The 18,742-nt window shown below is 40.7% G+C and overlaps 1 protein-coding gene across 6 annotated transcripts in view; it reads right to left on the reverse strand.

Moving 5' to 3' along the window:
- Positions 1-18,742, reverse strand: part of LOC144491531 (microphthalmia-associated transcription factor-like) — a 293,006-nt gene that overhangs the window by 249,347 nt on the left and 24,917 nt on the right. The window contains exon 1 of one of the 6 annotated variants that reach the window (XM_078209464.1): positions 10,736-10,786. The exons of the other annotated variants lie outside the window; for them this stretch is intronic. The gene's annotated coding sequence lies outside the window, so the exon portion shown is untranslated. Of the gene's footprint in view, positions 1-10,735; positions 10,787-18,742 lie in introns of those variants that run through there. 6 annotated transcript variants of the gene reach the window in all.

Here is an 18,742-nt window from a genome sequence, read left to right on the forward strand (position 1 = left end):
CCTACTATCAAGTAAGAGAATAAGAGTTGTCAACTCTGAAATCTTGAAAATCACAACAAACTCAATGAAATTGATTTCTCATGATAGAGTTATAAAATTTGGCTGTGGCTCGCATTTGTCATTGTCACGCATTTCATCTCAACAAATGGGAAAATGCATCTTGGCCAGATGATTCATTCAAAAATGAACTTTAACAAATTTGATGCTTAAAGCATAGTCCAAGGCACTCTACTAATGTATGCAAACAAAGCAGGCAATGTCAACATTACTCTATCATTAATCATGCTAAACAGAGATTCTATAGTTGAACCTTTTTCTTTAATTCACTCTCAGGGTGCAGCAAAATTGGCAAGACTAACATTTATTAGGTGATCACTTTGCTGAACACCTCCATTCAGTCCACAAACATGACTTTGAGCTTCTGGCTCAAGGAAGATTTTCAAATAATTTTTCTTTAACTGTATCCAGTTTTAGAAGTATGGAGTGCTTTATATGAAAATAACTCGCCATATCTACTTTCATCTTTAGATGTATTCGCATATAGTAGATGACAGGCATTGTTGTCAATTAATTTAGTAAAATAGTTGCACATTGCACTTTGCTCAACTATGTAATACTGTTCCTTTCAAGTATAATATTTCTTGCTAATCAGTCGATGTCAGTCATAGAATTGAATCTCAACAATTCTATGAATCACATGACAGATGGAATGCAATTATTAAGCCCTACTTCTAATGTGCCCAATTGTAAATATCCACAATCAGGTGTCACAAAATTGTTGGTATATTCTAGTCAGTTCTGTTCCTTAATTATTGGTTTAAATGTTAGCTATAGAAATGCTTTACTCTTGGCATTAATAGCACAAAATAAGCTATGACAGCACTAATGAAAGCAGGTTTAAAGCTGAAACAACAGTTTTGCAAGAGTGCTGAACATGCTAAATGACAGACAGGATGATTCAACCATAATTCTTCACGAACATTAATTATTTAATCGTGTTCAGCTCATGCTCTGGTAGAATCACTTACTTTTTAAAACAGACTGCACACAATTTCATTTTCTATTAAAGTGCAGACCTTTATACAGGTTAGTTACATGAAGAAGAGATGTTAATTACAGGAGACTTATATGTTCTTCCTGTTTGCCCACCTTTTCTTGTACCTGTAGAGAATAGCATTACAAGATTGAAATCTGATCACACTATACATCAATTTCACTAGGAATATGTGGAGTGGATGTATAAAAATAATGCCTAATAAAAACAATGAATACAAGTAGATTTACTCCTCTAGACATTGAGAATTGGATCTCCAGGCATTTGTGGTTATTCGTAAATCCAGACATTTACACCCAATGGTTACTTGAATTGTAACTGGTGTTTCTTTCACAATGGCAATTGCATTACCAGTGTGAAAGAGGTCAACCATGTCATAGTTTAAAAAAACACCAACACAGAGGGCAAAACTCTACCACAGTCTATGGAAAGATTTATTTTTTGAAGTGCCGTTTCCAACTGCTACAATTCAAAAATTTGAGCACAATTATGGAATTACCACATTCCACCCATTCTGCTAAGAATATTTCATTTCATAAGGATTCATGCAGCAGAAACATTGCAACATACAGAATTCAAGTGAAACAGTTACTTTCACGATGTAAAATCCAGAAGAGGAAAACAAGGTAAATGATTGTCTTGCTACTCACTTAAAAGGTTCTTGGGCAATTGCCATATAAATGTAGGCCAGAGTACATCATTAATTCTCTTGTGACACTTTTCATTACGTTTCTCCAACGCTTATGGACAGATATAAAACATGCCGAAAGGTGTTCATTTACAAAGTATTTTACGATACCATTTTAGCATTAGATGTTAAATGTTACATGGCAACTCATAAAAACTAAATGGCAAAAGGTTTTATTGCAATGCTGCCAATTGTCATTGGATTAAGAACCATCAAAATTGCAATAACTTTCACAAGAGTACAAAGAGCACACAGGTAGAGTGGACAGCGCATGTCTTTCTTTTTTTTTATTGCTGTCACCAAAATGTACATTTAAATCTATACTTTATGAAGCCATTATATATTTTAATTGCATGCTGCCCTTGGGAGAAGTTCACCAAAACACTCAGGTTTCTTGACCTGACTAAGATGGCACCAAAAGCAATATTTGTCTTATTTGAGGCAATTAGTTTGTTTTTGATTGTTGGGGATTACTCAAATTTTAAGATGAAGGACAGGCCACGAAAATTAGTGGATATGTCAATTGGCGCCTTTGATCATCAGGGTCTCTGCTTAGTTTAACCTTTTAGTTTTTTATTTTCAGTTTGAGTTTATTATTTACTGGCATTGTGTAAATCGCAACTGTACCACTGGTAATGTGTTTATCCTATGTTTTAAACGGTATATAGAACCACACTTTCTGAATGAATGAATGCTGAAAATCTGCTGTTTGCTGAATGTATTTCAACCCAAGCTTCAAAATTATATCTTAAACTTCCCATCACAGGTCTGTGCATTCAAAGTGAAATTATGGCCATTAGTTAAATGACGATATTGTTCAAATTCTAGCCAGTTCTTTTTGCTTTCTAAACTCTAGATTACTTGTTTTTTTCAAAAATAAAAGATTGCAACTATATGTAAGAAATCAACCCAATGTTAATAGATTTAATACCCCAAAATTCTCCAAAATACCTTCCAGTTAATGTGAAAAAAAAGTTGCATTTTATACGTTTGATTCTAAATCCCCAACTTCACCCTCTCCCCATCCTCTATGGCCAGAGAGAACAGGCAAGGAGTTAAAACTAAGATGCCCTGGCACTCACCTTGCTGGTGTTTTGCCCCATTTTACCAGGCATGTTTTGGGAAGCATCAAAGCCCTCATAAATATTCAAAAATAGACTTCAGTGATGTAATTTTGACCTAATGCTATTTGAACCTTAGGTCAGACAAGTCACACATAGTGTGGAGCATGCCTGGGGATTTTTCAGTACCAGAAGAGGCCCAGAATAAATAAACATTTTTACTATTTAGGAAGTTTTCTTGTGGACAAGGGGAAACAAGAGTACTCCTCTGGCCTGGGGCTTCACTTTCCCTTCATACAACAAAAAGTCAAATCCTCTCCCCCTCTTTATTTGCAATTTTTTGGGAATAATTGTTTGGATCCTCAGTGATAACCTGTAGCCACACAATTTCCCGCCCCGTCTGTCCATGTCTATAGTTCATGCCACGTTTGAATAATTGGCTGAATTAAACAATTGAAATGAGGTTGGACACTAATATAACTCTGACTTCTTGTGACACAATCATGCTATCTTGTCACTCCTCTCCAGTGCATGCCACACCCTTCTGCACCCTCACCTACCCCAAGTTAAAATCAGAGATCGAAGATTTGGTGAATTTGGCAATTTCTTTATTTTGAAGAAACACTTTGAATCAAATCTCAATGCAAATGTTTCTATCAATTTAGGTAATTTTTTCTTGTATACTGACAAATAATCCCAGGGATAACAAAAGAAACTGTAGTAGCAAGTGCAACTGCACTATTGCCTAGCATTCTTTATAGGCCATTATGTTCAATAAAATTGTCAATTGACATTCTTAAATGTCAGTTCAAGATGTCAAGCTCCCTCTGCACCATATGCCCACTTTATTTGTTCCTCAGTTGATGCCACCAGTTAAGATTCCCTTAAGCTCCTCTAGGCACCAACAGATATCCCTACAAAAGGTTGAGTAAGAGAGCATGTTGCTCTGTTTCAGAACCTACTTATTACTTCACACTGATATATTAAGCCATCTGCACAAAGTCTTTGATTTTTCCTTTCCTTGCCTGACTTCTAAAGTTCATCGTTATCAAATAATATTTCTCATAAACACCAAAAGTCCTGTACATTACCCTTTTTTCAGCAGTCCATTACAAAATGCCCTGAAAGGAGATTGTAAAGGCAGTTAATGAAGTGTGTAATTGGCTCAACATGTCACAGTATCAATCACCTGTAATCTCAGCACCATATAAAGAAATCAAATATACATGGATTCAGCAGTGGAATTCTCCCAGTAGCAGGAAATCTCCAAAGTATACGTTATAAAAATTAGAGCACAACATTCCACCAAAGTTTTAAAGCACTTTGGACTTTTACTCAATTAACTATCAGTTTAAAACTCACTAAGCTTGGTTAGCTGAAGTGGCTGAAATGTTTTTGTTTCAGACTATACGGTGCTCAATTTCCCCTTTCCTGCCGCAAGTATTTCCTTATTTATTCTGGTCTCATTTTCCTTGTGATTCTCACCTTAATATGCAATATTTCTACTTCCAGGACTACTCTATAGTTTAATGCCATATTTTGCTGGCATCACTTTTACTTATGTTTTAGGTAGGATGCAAAACAAAATCTTTATTTTAACCTCGAGAATTCATATTTTCCCCTCTTCCAAATTAATCAATAATTGTTTGCAGGCAGTGCAGAGTCTATTTATGTAATACATGGATGGGACTAAATTTTACAACCATATCACTGCCAGTGTCTTATACATCACTTTCCCTGACCCTGGCTGGTTCATAAGATTTTTTACTGCAAAGGTTTAGTATAAAAAGTCAAGCAGATCCCAACATAGTTCAGTCTGCATTTGTAAACAAGGCATCATGTTTCATATTAAAGGCCTAAAAATTCGATCCGTCCAAAAATATGTGTTGGGAATGCATCAAGTATTTAACCTATGCTCAAAGTAACGAAGGTTGTGTGCAGTCTGCTTATTTCAATGATAGTGGAGTGCGGACCAGGACTAAATGAGCTTGCAATCCTCACAAGTCTCCCCAGGTTTGTGCAAGGCTAGCACCACCCAAAGCTAGTCTGTACCTCTCAAAGGGGAGCTAAAGTTGAACTGCAATAGGTGAAGTTGTTAGAGAAACACGTATGGTCTACAGAAGACTGAAGACAGCACAACATGACAGAGAGCTAAAAGGCAGAAAGATTTGCATTTATATTGCACTTTTCATGACCACTGGAGGTCTCAAAGCACTTTACTGCCAAAGAAGTACATCCAGCTGCTACCCATAATTTCCAATGCTGAACTTCAGTTAGGCACTTGTCAGGGGATATGAGCAGAGAGGCACAGAGATGGGGAGGTGATGGCCTACTGGTATTGTCGCTTGACTATTAATCCAGCTACTCAGCTAATGTTCTGGGGTCCCAGGTTTGAAACCCGCCATGGTAGATGGTGGAATTTAATTTCAATAAAAAAATATCTGGAATTAAGAATCTACTGATGACCATGAAACTATTATCAATTAGCGGAAAAAACCCATCTGGTTCACTAATGTCCTTTAGGGAAGGAAATCTGCAATCCTTACCTGGTCTGGCCTACATGTGACTCCAGAGCCACAGCAATTTGGTTGACTCTCAACTGTCCTCGGGCAACTAAGGATGGGTAATAAATGCTGGCCAGCCAGCGAAGCCCATGTCCCACGAATGAATAAAAAGAGATCAATATGAACAGTGTCTCTGAGCACTTGGGTTTTTAATGATCTCAAGGGACAAAACCAGTGAACTTATCTGCAAATGCCACATCCTCATGTTAGAATCATACACTATTCAATGCATCACGCCTCCAATCATCTACCAATAATCTCAATCAAATGTGACTCACCCCCCACAGTCACAGCTGCACTTCAGCCTCACAGCACAGCTGCAAGCCTCACATCCAGATCACAACTTTCAACCAGGCATTCAACCGTGACAGCCACATCACCCAATCACATTGCCAGTGAACGTGTTTCACACGTCTATCTCTTTTGCAGGACAAGGTGGCACAAAATCAGCTTCGAACAGGAGACAAGCACAACTTTATGCCCTGAAGCCCAAACATGAGGCAATGGTCAACATAATCAGCTGTCACTGAAGCCAAGGCCAGCAGGACTGCGAACATACCAAATCCATCTTCACAAATCCAGATTCCGCAAACTCAATCTCTTCCGATTTACAATCTGCCATCAGTGTTAAGTCACTTGATTTCCCCCTTTCCCTCACAACAACCCTACTCTTGTGCCTTTCTCCTTTCAGATACTGAAGAGCTGCCACCCAGTCTGGCATGGGTGCAGTAGCGGGAAAGCAAAGCGCAGCACGTCACTAATGATGAAAAAAGACTGTCGTTTGTTTTCACTTGCAATCACTAGCTCAGATATTGGCATTGCATGTGGTGGCATAGAGGCAGCGTATGGACAAGAGTGGTCTGAAATCAGGCAGGAGGAAAGGAGTGGAAAGTCAGCTCCCAAGAGGGAACAGTCTCACAACAGTTCTGCTGCAGAGGACATTGACAAGATGGCCTAAAGAGGGCTATTTGGCCATTTTTTGTCCATTCATGGAATGTGGACATTACTGGTTAGGTCAACATTTACTGTCCATTTCTAATTGCCCTGGAGAAGGTGATGCCTTTTTGAATTGCTGCACCCACAGTGCTGTTAAGGAGGGAGTTCCAAGATTTTGACCCACTGACAGTGAAGGAATGGCAATATATTTCCAGTCAGGAAGGTGTGTAGCTTGGAGGGGAACTTCTAAGTGATAGTGTTCCCATATGTCTGCTGCCATTGTCCTTTTAAAATGGTACTGGTGGTTGGTTTGGAAGGCGCCATCAAAGGAGCCTCTAAGGAGAAGTGAGTTCTTGCAGTGCATCTTGCAAATGGTACACAATGCTGCTACTGTGCTTCAGTGGTGGAGGGAGTGAATGTTTGCAGATGGGGTGCCAATCAAGCAGGCCGGCAAGGAATTGTTTGGTGCGTTGACTGTCCTGCCAATAACTTTTCTGTCACTGTCAAGGAGCATGGAGGAGTCCGGCTTCAACTTTGTACAGGGCTTTGCACAGAGAATGAGGAACTCATTCTTTCCAACAAGTAACTGGTGTCCAACGCCTTGTGAACACTTGCAGATCTGACCAAGCTGCAGCGTCTGATGGCTGGTGTCTCAGCAGAAGCCACCCAATATCTGAGTGCTGCAATGGAAGCTTAGGCTGAGGTCATGAAATCTCAGCTTGCTGCCGTGCATGCTCAAACTGCTGTCATCAATGCTGTAGGTGTCGGTTCTAAAAGGTTTCCAAGTCTCACAGATGTCCGGCAATCTGTGCTCCAGCTGGATGCTAGGATTGCTGAGGCACTGGCCCTGGAGGAGTAGCAGCAACACTCTGCAGCACAAGCTTGCTGTCCTCTCTCTGGATGACAACATTTGTACGCCCACCACTGTTCGTCCACTAGGATTTCTACAGATGCCTGCCTGCCACCAGCCATTCTAGTCTGCTGCCTTCCATGCTCAGGTGTTGCAGTCCAAAGTTGAGCCTTCTAGGCCCACAGCTGCACAAGAGCAGCCCTGCAAGGGCACTTATTATCTCCCCCTGTAAATGTCAGCAGCCAAGTTGAACCACTGAGGCTGCAGTTAATAGGAGAAGGAGGCCAGACAAAAGCATTCACAAGCAAGACACAGTGAATGCAGAAGGTTGAGCAGTTGACTACTGTATCCACTAAAACATCCAATATTCCATAAGGGTGGTATGAAATAGTTATTTTGTGGTGGCTTTTATTTCAACAGTGTAGCCAAGAGGACACTGAGATACCCCCTAATGGAGGGATGGTAAAGGATTGTTGATAAAAACAGGTCCGGGGTTGCGTCTGCGAGACTCAGTGTTGAATGAGGTTTCACGTCCAACCCAACCAAAACGTGCCTCCTCCCTTCTCATGCAGAGGTGCAGACCAAATCCCAGTGGAAAGGGCTGTGCCCACATGTTAACAGGTTATGAATGATGGAACAGAGCACCATGAATCAGGGCACTAGCTCTGGCAAGTCTTCCTCTCATGCTGTAGCCCATGAATTGCAACCATAATACCCACAACAGGGTGCAACTGATATACCCATTGTCCTTGAAGTAACAACCATTCGGCATACAGCACCACTCCCAGTATAGATCACCAAATGAAACCAAACTCTTCAAAACACCAAATACTCAAAGAGAGCAAGTAAAAAAATAATTAGCAACTGACCTGCAAGTATCTGATAATTCCTTTGAATAATGCTATTAATGGGTCCTTCCTGCTGCTGAATACATGCTCAGTTGTATAAAAGGGAGTGTGTTAGCTAAAGCAGCAAGATCTACAATGGCAGCACTGGCAGCATGCTGACCAACCCATGATCTGCATGCTCCACATACTTCCGCACATGCTCCTAAAGCCTGTATCAATGCCCTTTGAGTTGGCATGCAGCACATGCTATCCCAGGAGTAAGCACATGTTGTGTGGATGTCATTTCAGTACCAAAACAGCAGCCAGTGCACCAAAACTACAGATACTACACAGTCCAATTTTGTGGCCAAAATCTTTAATCATATTTATCTCATCTCTAGAAACATAACCCAACTCGTTTCTCATCACATCCCAGATACTACCCCACTGAATCAGAGCTGTATTGTATCCTTCCTAAGTTGGCTGCCCAAAACTGAATTAGGTTTTACTAGTACGCTGTCTAACTCTACTTCTTGACAAGAAACACAAATTCCTCAGCCTTTTTTATTAGATTTATCAGCTTCTAATGACTTGTACACTTCACCATTACATTCTCTTTTTTATCTACCCTTCCCCCTCAGTGCAGAAGCATTGAGAATTAAACTGCATAAGGTTAAAACATATGCTTATTCAAATCAAACAGAGAGTGATTCACAAAAAATAGAATTGCAAAACAATCTATTTTGACAGAAACACAATGACGTAAGTACATGGATTCACCAGCTCCTGCGAACATATATGAAGCTCATATTAGGATTGGCAATCATCATTTTCAAAAAGGCTTTTGCAACACATTTCAAACTGCTTGCTGATCCTGAGTGATTGAATGAAGAAGAGCCATCTAAAAACTGTTTTGGAAAACACCACTTGACTGCAATATTTTTTTTTTGTTTTTATTCCAATTCAATCAAATCAAGTCCAATTCAGAGTCTCAACAAGTTGAGATTCAATATATGCCAAAAACAGACAGCCAACAGATAAAAGCTACTTGGTGAAAGTAAAACACATCCTAATCGAAGGCACTGCAAGGTACACAGTTAACTAGACCTTACTCCAGAGTCCAGATAGAAAACAATACTTGGAATGCTAGATTTTGGGTTTACTGATAGGTGCAATGAGCACCTTTATTGTAATTTGTTTCCATACGGGGACATGGAATAAAGGGCATGGTGGACCACACAAGGAAGCATCAAAAAACATCAAGGTGACATAGGATGAGAAAAATTCACACTTTCGGCATCAATATCACCATCTCTTTTGTCACTTTTTAATGTTCAGATAACAAAGATGTTTAAAGTTTAATTATTAGTGTCACAAACACGCTTACATTAACACTGCAAGGAAGTTACTGTTAAAATCCCCTAGTCGCCACACTCTGGTGCCTGTTTGGGTACACCGAGGGAGAATTTAGCAAGACCAATGCAACTAACCAGCACGCCTCTCAGACTGTGGGAAGGAATCGGAGCACCAGGAGGAAACCCACGCAGACACAGGGAGAACATGCAGATTCTGGACATGACCCAAGCCGGGAATTGAACTCGGGTTCCTGGTGCTGTGAGGCAGTAGATGTTATCAGTGAGGTGAGAGTCACTACCCTTGACATCAAGGAAGCATTTGACAGTATGTGGCATCAAGGAGCTCTAGTAAAACTGGAATCATGGAAATCAGGGGGAAAATTCTCCACTGGTTGGAGTTATATCTGGCACAAAGGAAAATGGTTGTGATGGTTGGTGGTCAATAATCTCATCTCTAGAACATCACTGCAGGAGTTTCTCAGGGTATTACCCGAGGCCCAACCATATTCAGCTACTTCATCAATGACCATCTTTCCAGCAAAAGGTTAGAGGTGGGGATGATTGCTGATGACCGCACAACGTTCAGCACCATTCGCAACTCCTCAGAAATTAAAGCAGTTCGGGTCCAAATGCAGCAAGACCTGACAAGTGGCAAATAACAAACATGCGACACAAGTATCATAGAAATCATAGAAACCCTACAGTACAGAAAGAGGCCATTTGGCCCATCGAGTCTGCACCGACCACAATCCCACCCAGGCCCTAGCCCCATATCCCTACATAGTTACCCATTAATCCCTCAAACCTACACATCTCAGGACACTAAGGGCAATTTAGAATGGCCAATCAACCTAACCCGCACATCTTTGGTCACTTAATGACCATATCCAACTAGAGAATTTCGAACAATCGCACATGGTATTACCACCGCTGAATCCCGCACATCAACAACCTGGGGGTCACCATTAACCAGAAGCTGAACTGTACAAGCCGTATAAATACTGTGGCTACCAGAACAGGTCAAAGGCCAGGAATCTTGCCACGAGTAACTCAGCTCCTGACCTCCCAAAGCCTGTCCACCATCTGCAAGGCACAAGTCAGGAGTGTAATGGAATTCTCTCCACTTGTCTGGATGGATGCAGGTCCAACAACACTCAAAAAGCTCAATGCCATCCAGGTCAAAGCAGCCCGCTTGATTGCTACCCTTCCTCAAACATTCAATCCCATCATCACTGACAAACATTGACAGCCTTATGTGCCATCTACAAGATGCATTCAGGAGCACACCAAGGTTCTTTAGGAACCACCTTCCAAACCCACAACCACTGCCATCTAGAAGGCCAAGAGCAGCAGATACCTGGGAATACCACCACCTAGAGATTCCCCTCTAAATCACTCACCATCCTGATTTGGAAACATACCACTGGTCCTTCACTATCGCTGGATCAAAATCTTGGAATTACCTCCCGAACAGCACTGTGGATGTACCTACACCTCAGGGACTGCAGTGGTTCAAGCAGGCAGCTCACCACTACCTTCTGAAAGGCAAATAGGGATGGGCAATAAATGCTGGAGTCAGTAACCAGAGGATACTGATTTAAGGCGGGAGACAAAAAGAGCTAAAGATTAGATTTAAAGAAATTTAAATGCAATAAGTTCTTAAACTCTGGAATTTGTTGCCTGAAAGGATGGTGGAAGCAAATTCAAAAATAACTTTCAAAAGAAATTGAATAAATACTTGAAAGGAAGAGTTTTGGGAAAAGAGGCGAGTGGAATTCATCGGTAGCTCTTCTAAAGAGTATCATAGGCCATGATGGGCCAAATGGCCTCTTTCTCTGTTGTAACATGTTATCGTTCATATCCAGACCCCATAATCCTGCCAATCTACCTTGTATATTTCCATTTTAATCTGTGGTTTAATTTAAAAATAATTAAAATATGTTAGGAAAAAAAACAACAGGTCCGTTGAGATGAAATAGAAAAGTAAAAGATTCCAACTGAAGCATTTATTCATTCATGAGATATGGACTGGCTGGGCCAGCATTTATTGACCATCCCTGAGGGGAATTGAGTGTGAATTGAGTGTGAATTGAGTGTGAATTGAGTGTGAATTGAGTGTGAATTGAGTGTGAATTGAGTGTGAATTGAGTGTCAATTGAGCGTCAATTGAGCGTCAATTGAGCGTCAATTGAGCGTCAATTGAGCGTCAATTGAGCGTCAATTGAGCGTCAATTGAGCGTCAATTGAGCGTCAATTGAGCGTCAATTGAGCGTCAATTGAGCATCAATTAAGCGTCAATTGAGCGTCAATTGAGCGTCAATTGAGCGTCAATTGAGTGTCAACTCTGACCACTGCCTCCCCTAAATTGAGCGCAGTAAGTAGTCTCACAACACCAGGTTAAAGTCTAACAGGTTTATTTGGTATCACGAGCTTTCGGAGCACTGCTCCTTCATCAGGTGAATGTCAGGATCGCTGGCATCTCCACATCATCCCCTAAATTGAAGCATGAATCAATATCCTTTGTAAGGTTAAGTTGTGCTATTGCTATGTCTTCAAAGACACGTTTGAAATCTTAAAATAGTCTAGATTAAGAAGTGAGTGCAGCACATGGTCGGAAAAAGTCAGAAACCTATCAAGCATCTCTGCTATTTATTCATAGCCACTTCAATGCCAAGAATTTGTTGATACAGCCAAAACGAGAAAAAAGTACCAGTGCTTTTGCTGAAATTGCTAAGTACTAGACTATATATCTTTTTTTAATTAAACAAGTGAACTTTATATATAAACAGGAGCATATAAACTAAAAATAGCATTTGTCAGCATGTGTTTTTTTAACTGCAGCCAATTTACCAGCTGTATCAAAGAGCGCAAGTAAACCTGGCAGCTATTTTTATGCTGATTAACACAATTGATAACTACTCCCCATCTGTGGAGAAATTACATTATTTCACACATTCTGTCATCCACCTGCGCCCCCCCCCCCCCCACCCGCCCCTGCCCCCATCAATATGTTTATAGTAGAATCACAAATATTGTTATGAAAGCCTGTCATACTCTATTCACATCATACAGAAACTGAACGGAGCCCAAAAAGTAAATACGATCCGTTTCACATCCAAGATATTTGTGGCTTGCATTTGTTAATAGCTGGTGAGGAACATCCTGTTCAGGCCTGTGTGACCTGCCTAAACTCTGGTGCGTTGGCAGCTAATCAAACACAGGCACTTTACTGAGGGCAATGACTTGAAGTAAATAGAAGCCTGGGTTTCAGAGTTTAAACATTAACAATTCACTTTCCATGGTAGCAGTAGATTCAGCTCGCAAGGCAAGCAACTACTGCAGCTATTCAAAGAAAATAGTTACATGTTATTAAAAATAATTAAACTAAGATAGGAAAATGAAAAGGAAGTCCAGAAGTAGGGGGTCACAGTCTAAGAATACGGGGTAAGCCATTCAGGACTGAAGAGGAAGAACTTCACTCAGAGAATTGTGAACCCTGTGGAATTCTCTACCAAAGAAAGCTGTTGGGGCCAGTTTGTTAGATATGTTCAAGAGGGAGTTGGACGTGGCCCTTGTGGCTAAAGGGATCAAGGGACATGGAGGGAAAGTGGGAATGGGATACTGAAAGTGCATGATCAGCCATGATCATATTAAATGATGGTGCCGCTCGAAGGGCCGAATTGTATACTTCTGCACTTATGTTCTACGTTTCTGTTTCTATGAAAATTGTTAAACATCATTAAGTGCAGCCCATGTCAAATTTTTGGTAAGGTTTCTAAACTTTGTTTGAAAGAAGTTAAGTGCTTCAAAATTTAAAAAAAAGAATGATTACTTAGAACTCTTTTGTACTTAATTATGGATTCAGCAAAAGCATTTAGTCACTGGTCAAGGTGTGCCCCACATACAGTTACAATTTACAGCACAATTCAAATATCCAAACTGGCTGCTTCAAAGTTAACTGGCCATGTGGCATGCTACAACTAGGAAAGAAACAACTTGAAAAAACTATACACATCAACAAGGAAGCATTACAAAGTGTGATATGGGGCTACTTTGATAAATATTTGTATAAAATACAACATGCATATAAATGTTGATATTTTTCTTTTGTTTCTGTAATGTTTTATTACCAATCTGTTTAACTTAAATACTTCAGAAGTAAAGTAAAATCTTAATTATAGTTTATTTTCATTTTCAACCACCATCTCTTTTGCTGAAACAGACATTTATTATACATTAACTAATAGCACCAAAAACAAAATATTACTGCAACAATCGTGTTTATTGATCACAGGACCATATTTTCATAATATCCTGTCGTAGTACATCTGCTTGCTGAATTAAGTAATTCATGAGAAAGTGCATTCAATAGCCCCATTTTTGCCTACTGCACAAGAGGTATCCCAGTCGTGTGTAGCCCACCTTTGCTGTACAGCTGAAATTTCATGGGTACTTATCAGTGTTTCTATAATACTGCCAAATCTTTTCCTCCGCCTGATTCACAATGGTTCTGATAAAGAGTTCAGACACTCTTGTTGATACTACCTCATCGCCAGGATAGTTTTGCACAAGTTGCCTTATTTGGCTTTTTAGAAAAAAGCCTGAATAAGCAACAAGTATTTTTTTCACTAATTTCATGTGCACAGTTAGATAGGACCAACAAAAAAATTTAGCAGGTCTCGGAGACAAATAATCCATTTGATGCAGCAATTATCTTTCCAATTAAACACATTGACAGCGAAAAAAGATTTGTAACACATCAGGCACTCAGGCTAACCAGACAAATATCAATGATTAGTATAACTAATGTCTTAAAATTAAGTTGAAAATGTCACAACTACACATCAAATTATCTGGGTCAAATTCAAAACAAAACTTTCTCCCCCCCTACAAATCACATGGTCAACCCAAGAGCAAATTAAAAACACGTTACATTTATGTTTATGAATAAGAATGGCTCCTCTCAAATGATGGGATAGCTCACTAAATCCCTTTTTTGACTCAGCAAGACATGATGCATTGAAGACTGATTCCTGTCAAGCTTGCAATTATATACAACAGATTTGATTGTAATCCTTCAGCCAAAATATATCATGGGAATGGCTACACAGCGTAGGAGGCGGCCATACCCCTTGTCAGCCAGGATCTTCTGGCCCCGCTGTAGCGACTTCCCCCACAGCGATGTTGTGAGCCATCCAAATGTCCGTTGAGTTTGGCAGGACTGGAAGATCCCACCGAGATGGAGGGGATAGGCGGGGGGGGGGGGGGGGGGGGGAATGGGGACACACACACACACACCAAAAAATCCCTCCCTCCCTTCGTGTTTGTGTCAACTCACTGAAAGAGCAACTCTGTTAGTTCCACTCACCAGCCTTCCCACATAGCCCAGCAATTTCTTTTATCACTCATCTAATTTTCTTTTGAAAGCCACAGCTGAATCTGCCTCCACCACATACTCAGGCAATGCATTCCAGATTGTAACCACACACTGTGGTTTTTCCTTGTGCCACGATTGGTTTATTTGCTATTCACCACCTATCACCTTTAGTTTTCACTACAGTGGTGTATGGTAATCCAACTGTATTTGGTTGTTAAAAAAACAATTCTTTCTTTAACCCCTCCAGGGCACCCTCTCCAGTTTTACAATCTTCTTCGTAAGCAATATTGTCATCCTTTCTCCATTCCCTATCTTTCCTAAATACATTGGGCTGAATTCTCATCTCCAAATGGAGACGGAATGGGCTGGCACAATGCAGGGCATAATTTCATTTCACAGGTGAAACTATTTTCCTCCGTCTTCCTTGTGCCATCTTAGGGTGTCCTATTGGTTGCGAGTTGGGGAGGTCTTCAGTGTAATGTTCACATGCACCATGAGGTCAGGATCTCCATTGTGAGGATCGCAGGAAAATTATATTTCCCTCCACACCCCTATTTATACATCCTGGTGTATGTTTTGGAAGGTTTAAAGAATGCTCATGACAACTGGGGGACGTCCACTCAGGAGAGGGCGAAACTTTGACAGGCAAGGTTTTAATGTTCTGACATCTTCAAATGCCACTATCAGATACTGTGTTAATCATAGGTAAGTTGACCATTACATTGGCTAGCATTGTGCAAGTGTTGACGTGCACTTTTCCATTACAGAAATTTCCCCAATGCATTCAATACTGTAGAAAAATGTTCTGAAAACCCGCCTGTAATGTTTGGTACTGTGGTTTGATTTAAATATACAGAGTGCTCTGACTCAGAAAAAAAATCTTGTCCTCCATTGACTGACAGGCAAGATGCTTTGAAATGGAAATGTAATACCATATGTTCTTTCAGTTCCAAGTCTTGGAGCAGCAAGTTAATGTTTTGACATCTGTGGCCGTAATGAATGCTTGGCTGAGTTCCAAAAACTTGCAGCTTACTTAGTTCAGCAGGTGCTCTATCGACACAGCTGCTCAGAGGAATGATTGATTATTTTAAGAAGCTGTAATAACAATCTGACTTTGATGTGGTTTCTGATTCCATAGTTGTTTAGACAATTTAAGGACTACTTAGGGAATTTAGGGATTACTTAGGGGATTAAACTTTCTGGAGTACAGTTCTTTTCTTTGCAGTATCAGTGAGAAATGTTTGATTGAGAGTTTTATTAGATAGTTAGAATTTAATTTTTTAAACAGGCATTTAAAATAATTTTCATTGCTATTGCATGGCGTGTGAGGACCGTACAGGATGAATATCGGGTGAATAACAATAGAGGCTTCATGGTGGGTGTAAAGTAGTGTGGGGATCTGAAGGAACAACATTAGGAACAGGCTCCGAAAACCAGCTGGGTTTCATAACCAGCTTGCCTCTGCACCCATACTCCATCATAGCCCACAAACTGAGCCACAAACCCGAAACCTGTGTGAAAAAATGAAAATCTTGGACAAAGTCAGTCGCGAATGGAAGTTGAGAAAGGGACTTGCGTTTCGCACACCTAATGTGAAAATCCAAGCCCTTGTATCCAGGAATATTTAGTACCCAATCCAGCCCTTTCCTAAGCAAGGTCAGTTATTGCCACAACATCATTTTTCCAATTGACTGTCTGTCGCAGCAGCTCACTAACCTTAATATCACACTTGGTGCACTAACATACATGCACTATATACCTAATTCAGGCCATGTTCATTCCATCTTACTCCAACCCCATCTTTTCTTCCAATCCTTTGTGCATCTTGCTTCTCCCTTCTAATTTTACATTCCCATTCCCTTGGCAAATTAGATAATGTCTCCCTGACAGCACCAGCAAACTATCCCAGAAAAACATTATAGGTCCTCGCCAGAACACGCTCCTGTACCAGTTCTCCAGCTATGCATTCATCCGCCCTATCCTTCTTCTTCCAACCTGACTGGTCGGGTCCATGATCTCAGAAGTAATCTGAGGATTAATGGTCAAAATTGGTAAATAAATAACAATTCAATGAAAAACTGCCAGGCTTCTTCCTTATTGAGGCCTACAGTGACATGAAGAAACTCAAGGAGGAAAGGGAGGGAAAGGCGGGGAAAGGGAGAGGGACAAAGAGAGATAAAAGAGAGAGAAAAGCAAAGTAAGTGAGAGAGAGATGCCACTGCCTAAGCTAAATGACGCTGGCCATGACAATCTGAATTAGAACAAGAAGGTTAAAAAAAAGAGGTGATCTGCTACATGCAGGAGAAATCATTAATCATTTTAGTTGTTTTTCCCATATATTTATTTTCTTTAAAACTTATGGGATATTTTGATTGTATATTGAACAGAGTGCCACAGACAGAGAGCATTGATTTATATTTACTTATATTCATGGTAATTAATTTTTAAATACTGACATTGAATTTTGTCCTAAATTGGGTCATGCTTCACCATTAGAATGCATGCTCAAACTAATCCATTCAAGTGGATTTTCCATTCATCTATCATTACTGAATTACACTCCTTTTATTTGGAGCACATAATCTAATTAGTCCACTATGCGGCTTGAAAATACCCTCCTTTCAACATTTTAAATTGAATTTCAGACAACTGACATCTCAGACTAGTTTGGACAAAAAGAACCCAACAGTACTTCAGTCATGCAATTAAGTGCCTTATCTGAGACAATCTCATCAGAGACTGTTGCACGAGTATGGTATGACACCAGTGCACAAGTAGAGGAAAGTAAAACAAGGAAAAAGTTTCCAATACAAATGACTACTGAACTCCTACTTTAAGCATAGCAATGGTTAGGTAACTTGGTGCTCAGGGTGTCCATCCATTTATGTACAAGCATGACCAAATGGTCAAGCACAGATTTCCAAAACATCACTGACCTGTACAGAATGATATCAAAAATCAGAAAGCACTTGGTCTACTCCAAGTTTACTTGCTTTACATGATCATAATTATTACACTTCGGTACAACTGGGCTAGGATGACAGAATCATAGAATCTCTACAGTGCAGAAGAAGCAGGCAACTGGCCCATCGAGTCTGCACCGACCCTCTGACAGGGCATCCCCCAGGTCTTATCCCCGTAACACCATGTATTTACTCCGCTAAACCTCCTAACCCACACTAAGGGGCAATTTAGCATGGCCAATCCACCTAACCTGCACATCTTTGGACTGTGGGAGGAAACCGGAGAACACGGAGGAAACACACGCAGACACGAGGGGCAGGATTTTCCATCTGCGCTTGCCCCAAAAATGAAAAGTCCCACCCGAGGTCAACGGACCTTTCCATGGTCCACCCCTCGACCCCTCCAATTCCCATGGTGGGCAGGATAGTAAAATTCGCACCAGGGAGAACATGCAAACTCCACACAGGCAGTTGCCCAAGGCTGGAATTGAACCCGGTACCCTGGCACTGTGAGGCAGCAGTGTTAACCACTGTGCCACCATGCCGGAAAGGAGAAGGAAACAACTAGCCTTCTTGGTCTCAATGGTCATTCACTGACCTCCGGCTGAACACTTCATCTGTAGCAGAGCAGTAATCAGATCAACATAAGAACATAAGAACATAAGAAATAGGAGCAGGAGTAGGCCATCTGGCCCTTCGAGCCTGCCCCGCCATTCAACAAGATCATGGCTGATCTGAAGCGAATCAGTTCCACTTACCCGCCTGCTCCCCATAACCCCTAATTCCCTTATCGATAAGAAAACTATCTACCCGTGGTTTAAACATATTCAACGAGGAAGCCTCCACCACTTCAATGGGCAGAGAATTCCAGAGATTCACTACCCTCTGAGAGAAGAAGTTCCCCCTCAACTCTGTTCTGAACCGGCCCCCCCCTTATTTTGAGGCTGTGCCCTCTAGTTCTGGTTTCCCTTCTAAGTGGAAAGAATCTCTCCACCTCTACCCTATCCAGCCCCTTCATTATCTTATATGTCTCTATAAGATCACCCCTCATCCTTCTAAACTCCAAC

This window comes from Mustelus asterias, chromosome 3 (genome assembly GCF_964213995.1).
Source record: "Mustelus asterias chromosome 3, sMusAst1.hap1.1, whole genome shotgun sequence".
Lineage (NCBI taxonomy): Eukaryota > Metazoa > Chordata > Chondrichthyes > Carcharhiniformes > Triakidae > Mustelus > Mustelus asterias.